Source organism: Chelonia mydas, chromosome 1 (assembly GCF_015237465.2).
Source record: "Chelonia mydas isolate rCheMyd1 chromosome 1, rCheMyd1.pri.v2, whole genome shotgun sequence".
Classification (NCBI taxonomy): Eukaryota; Metazoa; Chordata; order Testudines; family Cheloniidae; genus Chelonia; species Chelonia mydas.
The window spans coordinates 99,771,743-99,786,704 of NC_057849.1; the positions used below are offsets into that span (position 1 = coordinate 99,771,743).

The 14,962-nt window shown below is 42.1% G+C and overlaps 1 protein-coding gene across 1 annotated transcript in view; it reads right to left on the reverse strand.

Annotated features, from left to right (window-relative positions):
• Positions 1 to 9,548, reverse strand: part of NALCN (sodium leak channel, non-selective) — a 345,337-nt gene extending 335,789 nt beyond the window's left edge. Inside the window, exon 1 of the mRNA XM_037896440.2 lies at positions 9,162 to 9,548. The gene's annotated coding sequence lies outside the window, so the exon portion shown is untranslated. The remainder of the gene's footprint in view (positions 1 to 9,161) is intronic.
• Positions 9,549 to 14,962: the final 5,414 nt, after the last annotated feature.

Consider the following 14,962-nt stretch of genomic DNA (forward strand, 5'->3'; position numbering starts at 1 on the left):
CTTAAAGAAAAACCCTAATCGGCTGTAGCAGGAAAATATCCAACAGAAGACAGCACTTCACCTCACACTGTCAATAATACCAATAACTGTAAGATTATTTATGTTAGTTCCAAGTGCTCTGTTAACTATGTAAAAGGGAAGAGGGCATACCATGAGTTACTGATGAGAGAACTATACCACTGTGGGTGATGAAACCAGGTGACAGCTAGTTTTGAAGAAAATGTGTTTTGTTTTGTTTTGGAATACTTTATTGGCAACTACCCTGTTTTTTTCATCTGAAGCAAAGTCTAAAAACCCCCTCATCTTTTCTCCCTTATTTTTCAACAAAGCATATTGTTAAGTGTTCATATTGTTAAGTATTCAGTTTTGTACTGAAGCCAGACAGGGTCCCCTCTCCCAACAAGACAAAATTTGCTTTTCCCTCCTCTTTCACAATAAAGGAAATACCACAAACCAAAGCTCCTAAAATCACATTTAGATTAATACTTTGCAGATCGTTTGGCTACCATCTGCAAAGAATAGTTGGTGATGTCTTGTGTCTTCTAGCAGGGCTTCAGGACTTGTAGGTCAAATAGCAAGAATCAACAACACCATTCTCAGATTTGGGGAGGAATTCCTCTGCTATAATAATATAATTATCCAAAATATTGTGTGACATTGAACTCCATATGTTTTATGGAAATATGTTTATAAGTGTGAATATAATATAACTGGAATATGCTTTATGCAAAAGGTGACTTGTAAGGTATCATTACAAAGCTTATCATCTACTGAGCATGTTTGTCCTATTTGTATTAATGTATCATTCTTGTATCTGAAGTTAGAAATATGAAGTATTACTCGGAAGTCCTATTGTAACTATGCAAAATGTGGGCCTTTAATGGTGGGTTAGAATCTTGATGGCTCCCATTAGCCCGGACAATTAGTTGTAAATGGCTCTGTTTACTTGTAAGCTTTCCTGTGTTCATATGAGGCTTGGGGTTTCACAGGACATGGTACCATGTCACCTGGACTGGAATCCATCTTAAACCTGGTGCTTTTCCATATAGAAGGAGGAGTGTGGACCCAGATAGACAAAAGTTTCCCGCCTTGTGCCAAAGATATAAAAGGGGGTGGAACAGAACAAAGGGGGCTGCAGTCATGAGAAAACCTCTAGTTACCACCTGAGCTGGAACTAATAAAAACTGTACCGGGGAAAGGATTGGGCCCAGACTAGGAAGGAGCCTAGTCTGTGAAAGAAGCTTATTGGAACATCTCTGTGGGTGAGATTTACCTGTATTCAGTTTTTTAAATGTATTAGGCTTAGACTTGCATGTTTTGTTTTATTTTGCTTGGTAACTTACTTTGTTCTGTCTGTTATTACTTGAAACCACTTTAAATCCTACATTTTATACTTAATAAAATCACTTTTGTTTACTAATTAACCCAGAGTAAGTGATTAATACCTGGGGGAACAAACAGCTGTGCATATCTCGGAAACCTACTGACCACTATACTTACCTACATGCCTCCAGCTTTCATCCAGACCACACCTCAAGATCCTTTGTCTACAGCCAAGCTCTACGATACAACCGCATTTGCTCCAACCCCTCAGACAGAGACAAATACCTACAAGATCTCTGTCAAGCATTCTTACAACTACAATACCCACCTGCTGAAGTGAAGAAACAGATTGACAGAGCCAGAAGAGTACCCAGAAGTCACCTACTACAGGACAGGCCCAACAAAGAAAATAACAGAACGCCGCTAGCCATCACCTCCAGCCCCCAACTAAAACCTCTCCAGCACATCATCAAGGATCTGCAACCTATCCTGAAGGATGACCCATCACTCTCACAGATCTTTGGAGACAGGCCAGTCCTTGCCTACAGACAGCCCCTCAATCTGAAGCAAATACTCACCAGCAACCACGCACCAAACAACAGAACCACTAACCCAGGAACCTATCCTTGCAACAAAGCCCGTTGCCAACTGTGTCCACATATCTATTCAGGGGACACCCTCATAGGGCCTAATCACATCAGCCACACCATCAGAGGCTCGTTCACCTGCACATCTACCAATGTGATATACGCCATCATGTGCCAGCAATGCCCCTCTGTCATGTACATTGGCCAAACCGGACAGTCTCTACGTAAAAGAATAAATGGACACAAATCAGACGTCAAGAATTATAACATTCAAAAACCAGTCAGAGAACACTTCAATCTCTCTGGTCATTCAATTACAGACCTAAAAGTGGCAATTTTTCTAAAAAAAAACTTCAAAAACAGACTCCAATGAGAGACTGCTGAATTGGAATTAATTTGCAAACTGGATACAATTAACTTAGGCTTGAATAAAGACTGGGAGTGGATGGGTCATTACACAAAGTAAAACTATTTCCCCATGTTTATTCTTCCCCCCCCCCCCCCAGGGTTCCTCAGACATTCTTGTCAACTGCTGGAAATGGCCCACTTGATTATCACTACAAAAGATTGTTTTTTTTATTTTTTTATTTTTTTTCTCTCCTGCTGGTAATAGTTCACCTTACCTGATCACTCTCGTTACAGTGAGTATGGTAACACCCATTGTTTCATGTTCTCTGTGTATATAAAATCCCCCTACTCTATTTTCCACTGCATGCATCCGATGAAGTGAGCCGTAGCTCACGAAAGCTTACGTTCAAATAAATTTGTTAGTCTCTAAGGTGCCACAAGTACTCCTTTTCTCTATCAATGTTATTATAGAGGGCGGACAATTTATGAGTTTACCCTGTATAAGCTTTGTACAGAGTAAAACGGATTTATTTGGGGTTTGGATCCCATTGGGAGCTGAGTGTCTGTGTGCTGGAGACAGGTGACTTGCTGAGCAGTTTTTGGTTAAAGTCTGCAGCTTTGGGGGCGTAGACCAGACCTGGCGCTGTGCTGCAGCAGGCTAACATGTCTGGCTCAACAAGGCAGGGTTCTGGAGTCCCAAGCTGGCAGTGGAAAACGGGCTCAGAGGTAATTCCAGCACGTCAAGTGACAGTCCCAAAGCAGTCTCTGTGACCAAACCCATCACCTACTGTTAAAACCTTTAATCTGTAAATACACTGGTAGCCAGACTTTGGTCCTTGAATGTCTCCTGTGCCATGTCTTGTCAATGGCTTAGGACTGTACTCATAGATAATTCATCTCCTAAACATACCTCCTCCATAACAGGATGGCACAGACATAGCCAGCAGACAACTGAACATAAACTTTCCAAAGGCTGACCCATTGTAAATACCATGCACAACCCATTACCACTATTTTATAACCTCACGTCTCAGTTCCTTTCACTAGATTCCCTCAAACATTGAAGGGATATGATATTGGAGCACCGAACCTGCAGTGTTCTGTTGTTGTTATGAAATCAGCATTTTGATTTTAAACACAATTTTTTGTATGTTTTTGTTTTCCACTGCATCTATCATATTTCCATTAGAAATGGGATCTACCGTCTTGATCATAACTCCCTAATATGAGTCAATTTTCACAGCTTTCCAAATCTTGCATTCAAAAGCACTTTATCTTGCTATTGGTCTTTGACCAAAAATACCACAAATACCTCCTATCTACATACACAGTGAAAATTTAGGTACTCTAAGAGATACCACTAAGTGGTAACTGTTGGTAAATGCTGACATGCGCACCACTGTTTGTGTGTCTGTCCTTGTCATACGTTACAAATATATTTATATATTTATTGGCTACATTGTTGCAAACTTTCCTCTAGGATGCAGACCCTGCCATCATTATCCATGCCTTTCTTACCTCAAGATTAAACTATTGCAATACGCTCTATGTGGGGCTACACCTTAAAATCATTCAGCGACTGAAGCTCGTGCAGAACATAGTGACTTGCTTATTGAGCCTCTTGAGCTTATGGAGCACCTTGCTGGGAGCATGTAACACCAGTACTCTGGGATCTGCAACAGCTGCCTATTGCTCTCTGGATGGAATTTAAGGTATTGGGTATGACCTATAAAGCCGATAGCCAGGGACCTGCCTACCTGAGGGATTGCCTTTCTCCCCATGCTGTAATATCACAGCTGTAATCAGTAGAGGCATCCAGGCTGGATCCCACTCATTAGAGAAGAGAGGACGTGGATGGCAAAACATTCTCTCTGAGAGTCCAGAATGCTGGAGCTTATCCCCTTCCTTTATCCAAAACAGATCAAATTTGGTGACCTTGTGGGCACGTTGCAAAAGACATCTGTTTGAGGGGGCTTCTGGAGAGGACTAAGGGTGTGCTTACAAGAACAACAGAGGGGAGGAAAGGAGCATTTTCGTAGGCAGCTTGCTGGCTGGGGTGTTTCGTAAGCGGCTTGCTGGCTGGCAGAGTGCCTGTTTGAATTATTATTTTAATGTTGCTAGGGTTTTGTTGTACTACTAATTATGTGTTAAGGCATCTAGAGCCTTGCATACACATCTTTTTGTTATTTAAATTGCAATACATTTTAAAAATAAAATAAGTAGTGATTATTTTCTTTTATAATTGTTATACTTTCATACATATTAATGATTCTTAAAAGAAATCATTCTCCTCCTCCACACCCGTTTCCAGCCATTAGTACACTTGTAGATTTCCAAAGCAACAAACACCTACATCCTTAAAAATCAAAATTTTGAAAGCAAAATCAGGAACCTTTTAAGCTTCTGAGGTGCGTGATGGTGGTGGTGGTGATTTTTGTTTGTTTGTTTGTAAATAAATGTGGCATTTAACTTATGGCTACAGGAAAAATACTACAGTAGAACCTCAGAGTTACGAACTGACCAGTCAACCACACACCTCGTTTGGAACCAGAAGTAAGCAATCAAGCAGCAGCAGAGACAAGACAAAAAAAAAAAGGCAAATACAATACTGTACTGTGTTAACTGTAAACTAATAAAAAAATAAAGGGAAAGCAGCATTTTTCTTCTGCATGGTAGAATTTCAAAACTCGATTAAGTCAATGTCCAGTTGTAAAACTTTGAAAAAACAACCATAACATTTTGTTCAGAGTTACAAACATTTCAGAGTTACGAACAACCTCCATTCCCCAGGTGTTTGTAACTCTGAGATTCTGCTGTACCAAAGGTTGCAGTCATAAGCCTTTTTATCCTATTACCATTTGAGCTTTACCACTCAATATTTGGGAAGACAATAAATTGGACTCATAGCCTAGGAAGTGAAGGCCATACTTGTTTGTAAGGACTTGTAGGAATTTCTCAAGAAGAAAAATATAACAGCGGCAATGGAAAGATGTAGAAGAAAGAAACAAAAATAAAAGTCCAGCACACTGAATCCCAGGGCCAGATTCTCAAAAGGTATTTTCTCCTAACTTGCATCGATTTCAATAGAAGTTAGGTACCTATATACTTTTTGAGGATCTGGACTTAACAAAATTGTCAATCACAAACAAGGGAGCACTTCCTTCTAGACAACACCATCAGCAGAAATCAGACACTTCATCTAATGTAGGAAATACTGAAAAAAACAAAGAAAAGAAAAGAAAAACAAAAAAAACAACAAAGAAAAATAGACTACAAGTGAATGGTGGTACATTTTCATTAAAATGCAGCCAGGGGATTTAATGTATAAAATGTTTCTGAAGCTGAACTTGCTCTCTCCCCCAAAACTGGGTTTTATATTCAGAAGCTACAGCAGATTCAAATCCCTGCTTTAGCATGTGTGGATTATGTTACTAAAACTGTAAAGGTAATTTAGTTTGCTTTGTAAACATAACACCTCTATTTGCTTCCTACACACCCCATAAAAATCCCACGTTTTTTACTGTCTGAACTCCTAAACACCACAAAAAGAACCCAAATAATTCTTCAAAATGATTACTTCTGAGATGCTCATTATTTCAAATTATTCTAAAATTCAAAAGTCTACCTCCAAATAAAAGAGAGCAACAGATCTGTTTCCTACCTCTCAAGATAGATACTTGCATCTCTTGATGAGCTGATGTATTATTATATTATTATTATTATTATTAACTCTATGTTTTTAGACATCTTTATCCCACAAACACTAGACATTCACCTGCATGTCCACCAATGTAATATACGCCATCATGCGCCAGCAATGCCCCTCTGCTATGTACATCAGCCAAACTGGACAGTCCCTACACAAAAGGATAAATGGACACAAATCAGATATTAGGAATGGCAATATACAAAAATCTGTAGGAGAACACTTCAATCTCCTTGGACACACAATAGCAGATTTAAAGGTAGCCATCCTGCAGAAAAAAACTTCAGGACCAGACTTCAAAGAGAAACTGCTGAGTTTCAGTTCATTTGCAAATCTGACACCATCAGCTCAGGATTAAACAAAGACTGTGAATGGCTAGCCAACTACAAAAGCAGTTTCTCCTCCTTTGGTGTTCACACCTCACCTGCTAGAAGAGGGCTTCATCCTCCCTCACTGTACTAACCTCGTTATCCCTAGCCTGATTCTCGCTTGCATATTTATACCTGCCTCTGGAAATGTCCACTACATGCATCTGACGAAGTGGTTATTCACCCACGAAAGCTTAAGCTCCAATACGTCTGTTAATCTATAAGGTGCCACAGGACTCTGCCACTTTTACAGATCCAGACTAACAAGGCTACCCCTCTGATACAGGGGTGCACCAGAGTATAGGCAAAAGACCAAAAGTGACCCACCAAGCTTTACAGTGTAGTTTGAGACTACTGTGGAGGTACAGGGCATGGATTAGAATGAATACCACTTAGCTCAACACAAAGTTAGCACCTGCAATCTCCAGAAGCTGTGCCTGATCAAAACAGACAACTGCTAGGGTCTCTAACAACCAGAGGCTGCAAATCAAACTCACATATTTTATGCTACAATCTGAATTTTATGAGGCCATGCCTCAAACTGAAACAAAACAGAGGCATCAAACAAAGTCCATGAGATGGATCTGGCCCATCTGATATATTTATGTGGCCTGCATGATATTCAGACTGTAAAGACTCCAAACTTTCATTTAAAAAGTAAGTTTCTAACCCTGCTGGTTGCAAAGAAATCCTTCCAGTTATGAACTGAATATAACAAATACAGTGGTTATAATTATTATTTATTTGTATTACTGTAGCATCTAGGACCTCAGTCATGGACCACGACCTCATTGTGCTACGTGCTTTACAAACACAGAACAAAAAGATGGTCCCTGCTCCAAAGAGCTTACAATTTAAGTAGAAGGCAAGAGAAAACAGACGGATACAGACAGGTGAGGGAGTACAAGGAAACAATGAGACAACACTGGTCAGTATAATAAGCAGTAGTCTCAGCACACCAGCAGCTTTGTCAAGTTTTGTGTAGCAATGGTAGAGAAGAGATTTGAAGGAAATGAATGAAGTGACAATGCAAGTGTTTACAGGGAGCTCCAGCTAAGCATGAGGAGCAGCATGGCAGAAAGCACAAAGGTGGTTGTCTGAAAAAGTAAATGAAAGTGGGCAATGGACACTGTCATTGCAGGCTGATCAGTCAGGAGTCAACATCGCATTGAATGAGATATGACATGTAGCGTGGGGATGGACAGTGGAGGTGTATGCCTGAGTGTGCAAACAGCCTGAGACAGCTACTCAGAAAGATGAGAATTTCCTTTACTTCCATTAATCTTATTGGGCTTTAGAATTGATTCAGCAACAAGGACACTTCAATGTCTCCATTATCTATTTCATTTCTGATCACGGTAGGGATAGATCGGAATTGGAAGTTGCTGTAGGGAAGAAAATGAAAAGGGAAATAAACAGAGAAGGGAGGATTTAGAAGGCAGAGAAACAAAGGGCAGTGAAATAGCATTAGTCAATATTGTCTCACTAAGGACCACTGAATGCAACAATTGGCACTGAACAAATACTAAACAATAATTAAAAGTATAGTTACTATGTAAAGGCCATAGTATACCCATGATCCTTTTGCACATACCCGTTTAGCATCAGTAGGAGTTTCACTGTGAAACATAGGGAGTACGTCCTCCTAAACTGATACGTCCCTCCACTGACTAGAATTAAAAATGGAATATTTCCCTCTCCAGCCACAGGCAGCCCAGATATAGAGCATTAAATATTTGGTTCAGCAGTCTCTGGGCACTGCCCCTTAGACAAGCCAATAGTTGGGGTCTCTGTGAGAACAGCGGTAGCCATCTGCTCCATTTTGTGCGAACTAGGTGAAGTGCCCACACGAGGGGCCCCACAAGTAGGGCAGAATTTACACTCCATCCCAAGTGGATCTCCTGACTAACAAACAAAGCAAGCGCCTTCTTTGATCAACACTTGGATTTTTTTTTTTAAACACATAAAGCAGAATATTGGTGGAGTTTACCAACACGATTAAAAAGCCGGTATTTTTGTTTTATAGGCACTTATGTAGGAAGGGCCCAAACAGCCCTATGAGCTTCCCCTCACCCTGCCTGTACCTCTGGGTCACATGCAGCTGCAGCTGCCGTAGGCCACAGTCTCACAGGCGCGGCGCCAGGCGCAGGGAGAGAGAGGCCCGAGGGCAGCAGCCCTGGGCACGGTACATCTGCTAACAATGGCTCCTGCTTGATGTTGACAAAAAGCAGGTGACAGGCAGGCGCCAACCCAGGGCTGCTGCCATTTGCAATGGAAACGGATGGTGGCGACCTGGCTCCTCACCCATCGGAACCGGCCATCAGCGGCTCTCAAGCAGGCGGTGCCCTCCGGCTCCCTGGCTGCCCGCAGGGCCTGGCCCGCTCCCGGGATTCGCTGCACCCTGACCCCCCACCCCCGCGCTTCCAGCGGGCCGGGGATGAGCCGGGCGAGCGCCCCTCCCGCCGGCTCCCACATCTGGAAGGGGGGTGGGGCCGGTGCACAGCGGTGCCGCAGCTGGAAGGGCGGGGGAATGTCACGCCCCCGCCTCACCCCGGCAGCTCGCAGCGGCCCGGCGACACGGTACCGATGCACCAGGTGGGATCCGGTCCCTGCGCATCCGCCGCCCGGCCAGGCCTCCGGCCGCCGCCAGCATCCATCCGCCCTCCACCAGCACCGCCTCCCCCCGGCGTCTGGCCCCTGTCACAAGCGCCCACGAGAACGGCAGGGAGTGTCAGCAGCGCCAGCCCCGCGGTGCGGAGCGGGGAGAGGAGGGGGAGCCGGGGATCAGCGACACAGCGCAGAAAACGGGGCCCGATGCCACCGACCTACCGCCTGCATCGCCCTTCATGGCGTGCTTGGGAGTATTGGTCCCTGCCCCGCGAGTTGGGGATTTGTTAGGGTTTGTTTGGTTTTAGGTGGTCCTTGCTGCGGCGTCGGCGGTGATGCTGGGGGCTGAATGCAGAAGACGTGACAGACCGGGGGGAGGAGGCAGCGGCAGCCGCCCTCTGCAGTTGGTAGAGAAGGGCGGTCGGCGCCAGCAGGTTCCTCTCTCGCCGGGGCTGGGCTCCAGCCTTCAGTCTCGCAGCAACGGCTGAGACTCCCCTGGCACAGAGCCAGTGCAGGGGCACACACGCCAGGCGTGCAGCCACACACCGTGTACACCCGTGCGGGTTCAAAAGACATACCGTGCACACATGCAGAAATGCACAGATACATACATAGAAACAAGAGCACACACACAATGCAGATGCACAGTGCATATACAAATGTGTACAAGTATGCAGACAAATACACACAAGGAGCGTGACAAATGCATACACGTGGAATCCACACTCAATATACACAACGATAAATGTATAGAAAACAATGCACACAATGTATACACACATACGGAGGGTGCTTTTATATACATAGACACAATATTGCCGGTTCGCATGGCTTCCTTGAATCCCCAGCTTGTACAGGAGCATGTGATTAGGTGAAAATCTCCCGTCGGGTCGGGGGGCGGAGGGGTTGTTTAAGTTTCTAACCGTCATGGTTGGGAGAAAAGCTTGAAAATGTGACCCGAATGTTACCTCAAGGTTCAAAAATTGTTTGTTTTTTTAAGTTTTTGTTTTTTAAACACTTGATTTTCTAAGCAAATCTCATGATTTTGGGGGCCTAAATCATGATTTTCTAATGTGTATGTGGTATTGGTGACCCCAGACAACACATAAACCTACATGCAGATAAAAATGCTTACATGCACACACCAGTTGTGCAGAGACATATATAATGCAGCCACACGGATAGATACAATACATGCACATATACATAAATATGGTCTACACACATATAATACAGCAGTAAGGATTTTGCCTGTATAATCACATTCAATACATGAAAAATATACAGCTGTATATTGTTGGATTACAAGGATTACCTTCAGCAGCAGTAACAGTAGTTAGAAGAGAAGGGAGAAGGGTGGCCAGTTGCACCTGAATGATGCTCTTGTGACCCCCAAGAAATACATCAGACACAAGGGTAACAGACTATGGAATTTAAAAAAATATTCTTTAAAATACACTTCAGTACCCACCCTGGTTATTCACTGGGCCTCAAAATACAATTAAAAATAAAAGCACCCTAAAATCCTTTGTACAGGATAAAATTGAACAGTCGCTGAACAACAACAACAAGCAGAAATTGTTCCAATGGAAAAATAAATCCAAACTCAAACATTCCACAAATTGTTTGTCAAGCACTAGGACAGTTTGGTTATTTTGATTTAAAAAAAACCTTGTTTGGGTGCTTCAAAGCCGTTATCATCTATATGCTCTTTCCCTGCAGCCATGAAGCTCCATTTTGGAATGGATTTTTTTAATGACATCATCAGCTGTGTGGAATTATTTCATATCACTAAAAAGGGGGAAAACGTCTCTGAGCTAAAGTTCAGAGGGATAAATGCATAGAAATTTATCTAAATGGATAAATGCATAGAAATATTTGATAAAACATTATTGAAAATATATTCTAGAAATGCAAAAATAAAGGGAAAATGTTCACATGAATCATGCCTTCACCCTCTTGTATAGAATCATAGAAACATAAGGCAGGAAGGGACCACGAGAAGTCATCAAGTTTAGCTCCCTGTGCTGTGGCAGGACCAAGTAAACCTAGACTATCCCTGATTGATATTTGTCCTACTTGTTCTCAAGAACCTCCAATAATGGGAATTCTACAACCTTCCTTGGAAGCCTATTCCAGTGCTTAACTGTCCTTACAGCTGGAAAGTTTTGCCTACTATCTAACCTAAATCTCTCTTGCTGTAGGTTAAGTTTATTATTTCTTGTCCCACCTTCAGTGGACAGGAGAATAATTGATCACAGTCCTCTATATAACTGCCCTTAACACATTAGAAGACTTATATCAGGTCCTCCAACAATCTTCTTTTCACAAAACTAAACCTGCCCATTTTTTTAACCTTTCCTCATAGGTCAAGTTTTCTAAATCTTTTATCATTTGTGTTTTTGTCCTCCAATTTATTCACATCTTTCTTAAAGTGCAGTGCCCAGAATTGGACCCAGTACTCCAGCTGAAGCTTCCCCAGTGCCAAGTGGAATGGGACAATTACCTCCTGAAGACGACACTGCCGACATCTACAATGATAATGCAGGTGCAGCTGTGACTGAAGCCAAGTTTAATGAACTGTTTGGTGAATCAGAGACTGATTCAGACTTTGAAGAATTTTAAGACTTTTTAAAGTCTCATATTGTTCTAAGTTACTTGTTTTAAATATCCATTTACTGATTTTAAATATTAACTGTAATTTTGAAGGTGAATACATATTTGTTCAGTTATTATTATAACAACAACAGGTTTTTCGTTAGATTACATTAAAATAATTCTAGCAAAACTTTTGAGTGTTTCTTGTGACACCAACTTTTAAAATATAGGAAGTGGTGCCACTTCCTGCAGCTCCCATTGGCTGGGAACGGCAAACTGCGGCCACTGGGAGCAAAGGGGCTCCGTGCCTGTGAACACTCCAGGTAAACAAAACATCCAGGCCTGCTAGCGGCTTACCCTAATGGGCCAGGAGCCAAAGTTTGCCAACCCCTGAAATATAGGGTCTGCTTATGAAAGGGTCACACAGTTTTTGCTATTTTGACCTAGCCATCTTGGGGGGGGTCAGCTTATAAACGAAGAGGCTAATGAACAAGTACATATGGCAAATATTGTCAACCTGTTCCTTCTCTATTTTGGTTCACATTCCTTCCCACTTGTTGTTCATATTAATCATGTTGATTAACTGGTCACCATTACCTTGTAAGTGAAAACTGAAGCCTTTTTAGTGTTATCAGATATTAGTTCTCCTTTCTTTCTAACTAGAGGGCCTACACTTTCCTTTGTCTTTCTCTTGCTCCTGATGTATTTAAAGAACCTTTTATTATTGTCCTTTTTGCCCCTTCTAGGTGAAAATAATTTTATGCCTTAGCCTTTCTGATTTTATCCCTACATGCTTTTGCTATTCTTTTGTACTCCTCCTTAGCAATTCATCCATGTTTCCACTTTTTGTAGGATTCCTTTGTGGTTTCTCAGGTCATTAAAGAACGCCCGGTGGAGCCATATTGGCCTCTTTTATAAGTCTTCCTATCTTTCCTTCTCATCAGGATAGTTTGCAGTTGTGCCTTTAATATTGTCTCCTGGAGAAACTGCCAGCTCTCCTGAATTCCTTTTTTCCTTATATTCCTTCCCATGGGACCTTACCCCTACCAGTTCTCTAAATTTGTTAAAGTCTGCTTTTTTTTAAAGTCCATTGCCCTTGTTCTACTGTTCTCACGACTTCCTCTTGTAAGGATCAGGAAATCTATAAGGTGGGTAGAAAGCTGGCTAGATTGTCGGGCTCAACGGGTAGTGATCAATGGCTCCATGTCTAGTTGGCAGCCGGTGTCAAGTGGAGTGCCCCAGGGGTCGGTCCTGGGGCTGGTTTTGTTCAATATCTTCATAAATGATCTGGAGGATGGTGTGGATTGCACTCTCAGCAAATTTGCAGATGATACTAAACTGGGAGGAGTGGTAGATACGCTGGAGGGGAGGGATAGGATACAGAAGGACCTAGACAAATTGGAGGATTGGGCCAAAAGAAATCTGATGAGGTTCAATAAGGATAAGTGCAGGGTCCTGCACTTAGGATGGAAGAATCCAATGCACCGCTACAGACTAGGGACCGAATGGCTAGGCAGCAGTTCTGCGGAAAAGGACCTAAGGATGACAGTGGACGAGAAGCTGGATATGAGTCAGCAGTGTGCCCTTGTTGCCAAGAAGGCCAATGGCATTTTGGGATGTATAAGTAGGGGCATAGCGAGCAGATCGAGGGACGTGATCGTTCCCCTCTATTCGACACTGGTGAGGCCTCATCTGGAGTACTGTGTCCAGTTTTGGGCCCCACACTACAAGAAGGATGTGGATAAATTGGAGAGAGTCCAGCGAAGGGCAACAAAAATGATTAGGGGTCTAGAGCACATGACTTATGAGGAGAGGCTGAGGGAGCTGGGATTGTTTAGTCTGCAGAAGAGAAGAATGAGGGGGGATTTGATAGGTGCTTTCAACTACCTGAAAGGGGGTTCCAAAGAGGATGGCTCTAGACTGTTCTCAATGGTAGCAGATGACAGAACGAGGAGTAATGGTCTCAAGTTGCAATGGGGGAGGTTTAGATTGGATATTAGGAAAAACTTTTTCACTAAGAGGGTGGTGAAACACTGGAATGCGTTACCTAGGGAGGTGGTAGAATCTCCTTCCTTAGAGGTTTTTAAGGTCAGGCTTGACAAAGCCCTGGCTGGGATGATTTAACTGGGAATTGGTCCTGCTTCGAGCAGGGGGTTGGACTAGATGACCTTCTGGGGTCCCTTCCAACCCTGATATTCTATGATTCTATGAAATCTATCATGTCATGATCACTTTCACTCAAGTTACCTGCCACCTTCAAATTTGCCACCAATTCCTCCCTGTTGGTCAGAATCAAGTCTAAAATGGTTGTCCCTTTGTTTACTTCCTCCATTTTCTGAAATAAAAAGTTGTCTCCAAAACATTTAAATAGCTTACTGGAAATTTTCTGTTTTGCTGTATTATTTTTCCATTAGATGTCTGGGTAAAGTCCCCTATTCTACCAGAGTCCGCCCCATTGCCAACAGTATTTTGTATTTTTAGTTTCTTGGTCAAAAAAGTAAGGTTCTTTAAATTTATACTTTGCCTTTAATTGATAATAGCTGGTGTGAAATAATATAGAATAATAGCTCTGTGGAGCTTGTGAAATCCTTAAGGAGGATTGCTTCTGCATTTACAAAATTATGCCCTAATAAAGAAACAGAATATGGAAGGGAAATGTATGCTTATAATTGAATTACAGGCTTTTATATTTTAGCTATTAGATATTAGAGCAAAAACCAATTAGCCATTAAGGTAATAGGCCTTAAGAACATAATCCTGATCCTGCAAACACTAACATTAGTACCCTGAGTAGTCCAAAGAAAGCATGTGACATAACTGTTTGCAGGATTGGGGCCCTAGATATTAAACAGCCCACCAATGCCCCATGGCAAATATTGAAAAATATTCATATACAGCTAAGTATGCTTAGGTATAAAATAGCTTCTATTTTGTATTTCTCCTCCCCCATTATATTTTCGTACTTTGTTGCTAGGCAGCATTATGATGTTGACGGTACCATCTCTCAGATGAGAAGAGACAGGTGCAAACATTGAAGTTTTACAGCTTAATCTTAGTTTGTGCTAGCAGATGAAATCTTAGTCTGTGTCAGCAGATGTGATCTTGTGCAACAGAACTGCTGCAATTATATTGGCATTGGAAAAATTGTACTTTCCTTATTGATTTAACGGTTCATCATCTGTACATCACCACATCTGCTAACAAATAGCCAGATTCTGCCATGCTTACTCATATTCAAACATACCTTTAATCTTTCCTCAGTGGGGCTATTCATCAAATAAGGTAGTAAGAATGGTAGAATATAACCCAAAGAGAGTTGTGTGGACAATGGAAATATGCAGTACCCTGTAAAGAAAACGTGTAAAGAAAATATCATTCTTTCCATTATTCATTTTTCCACAGTTCCTGTTTTCTGTATAGTTATG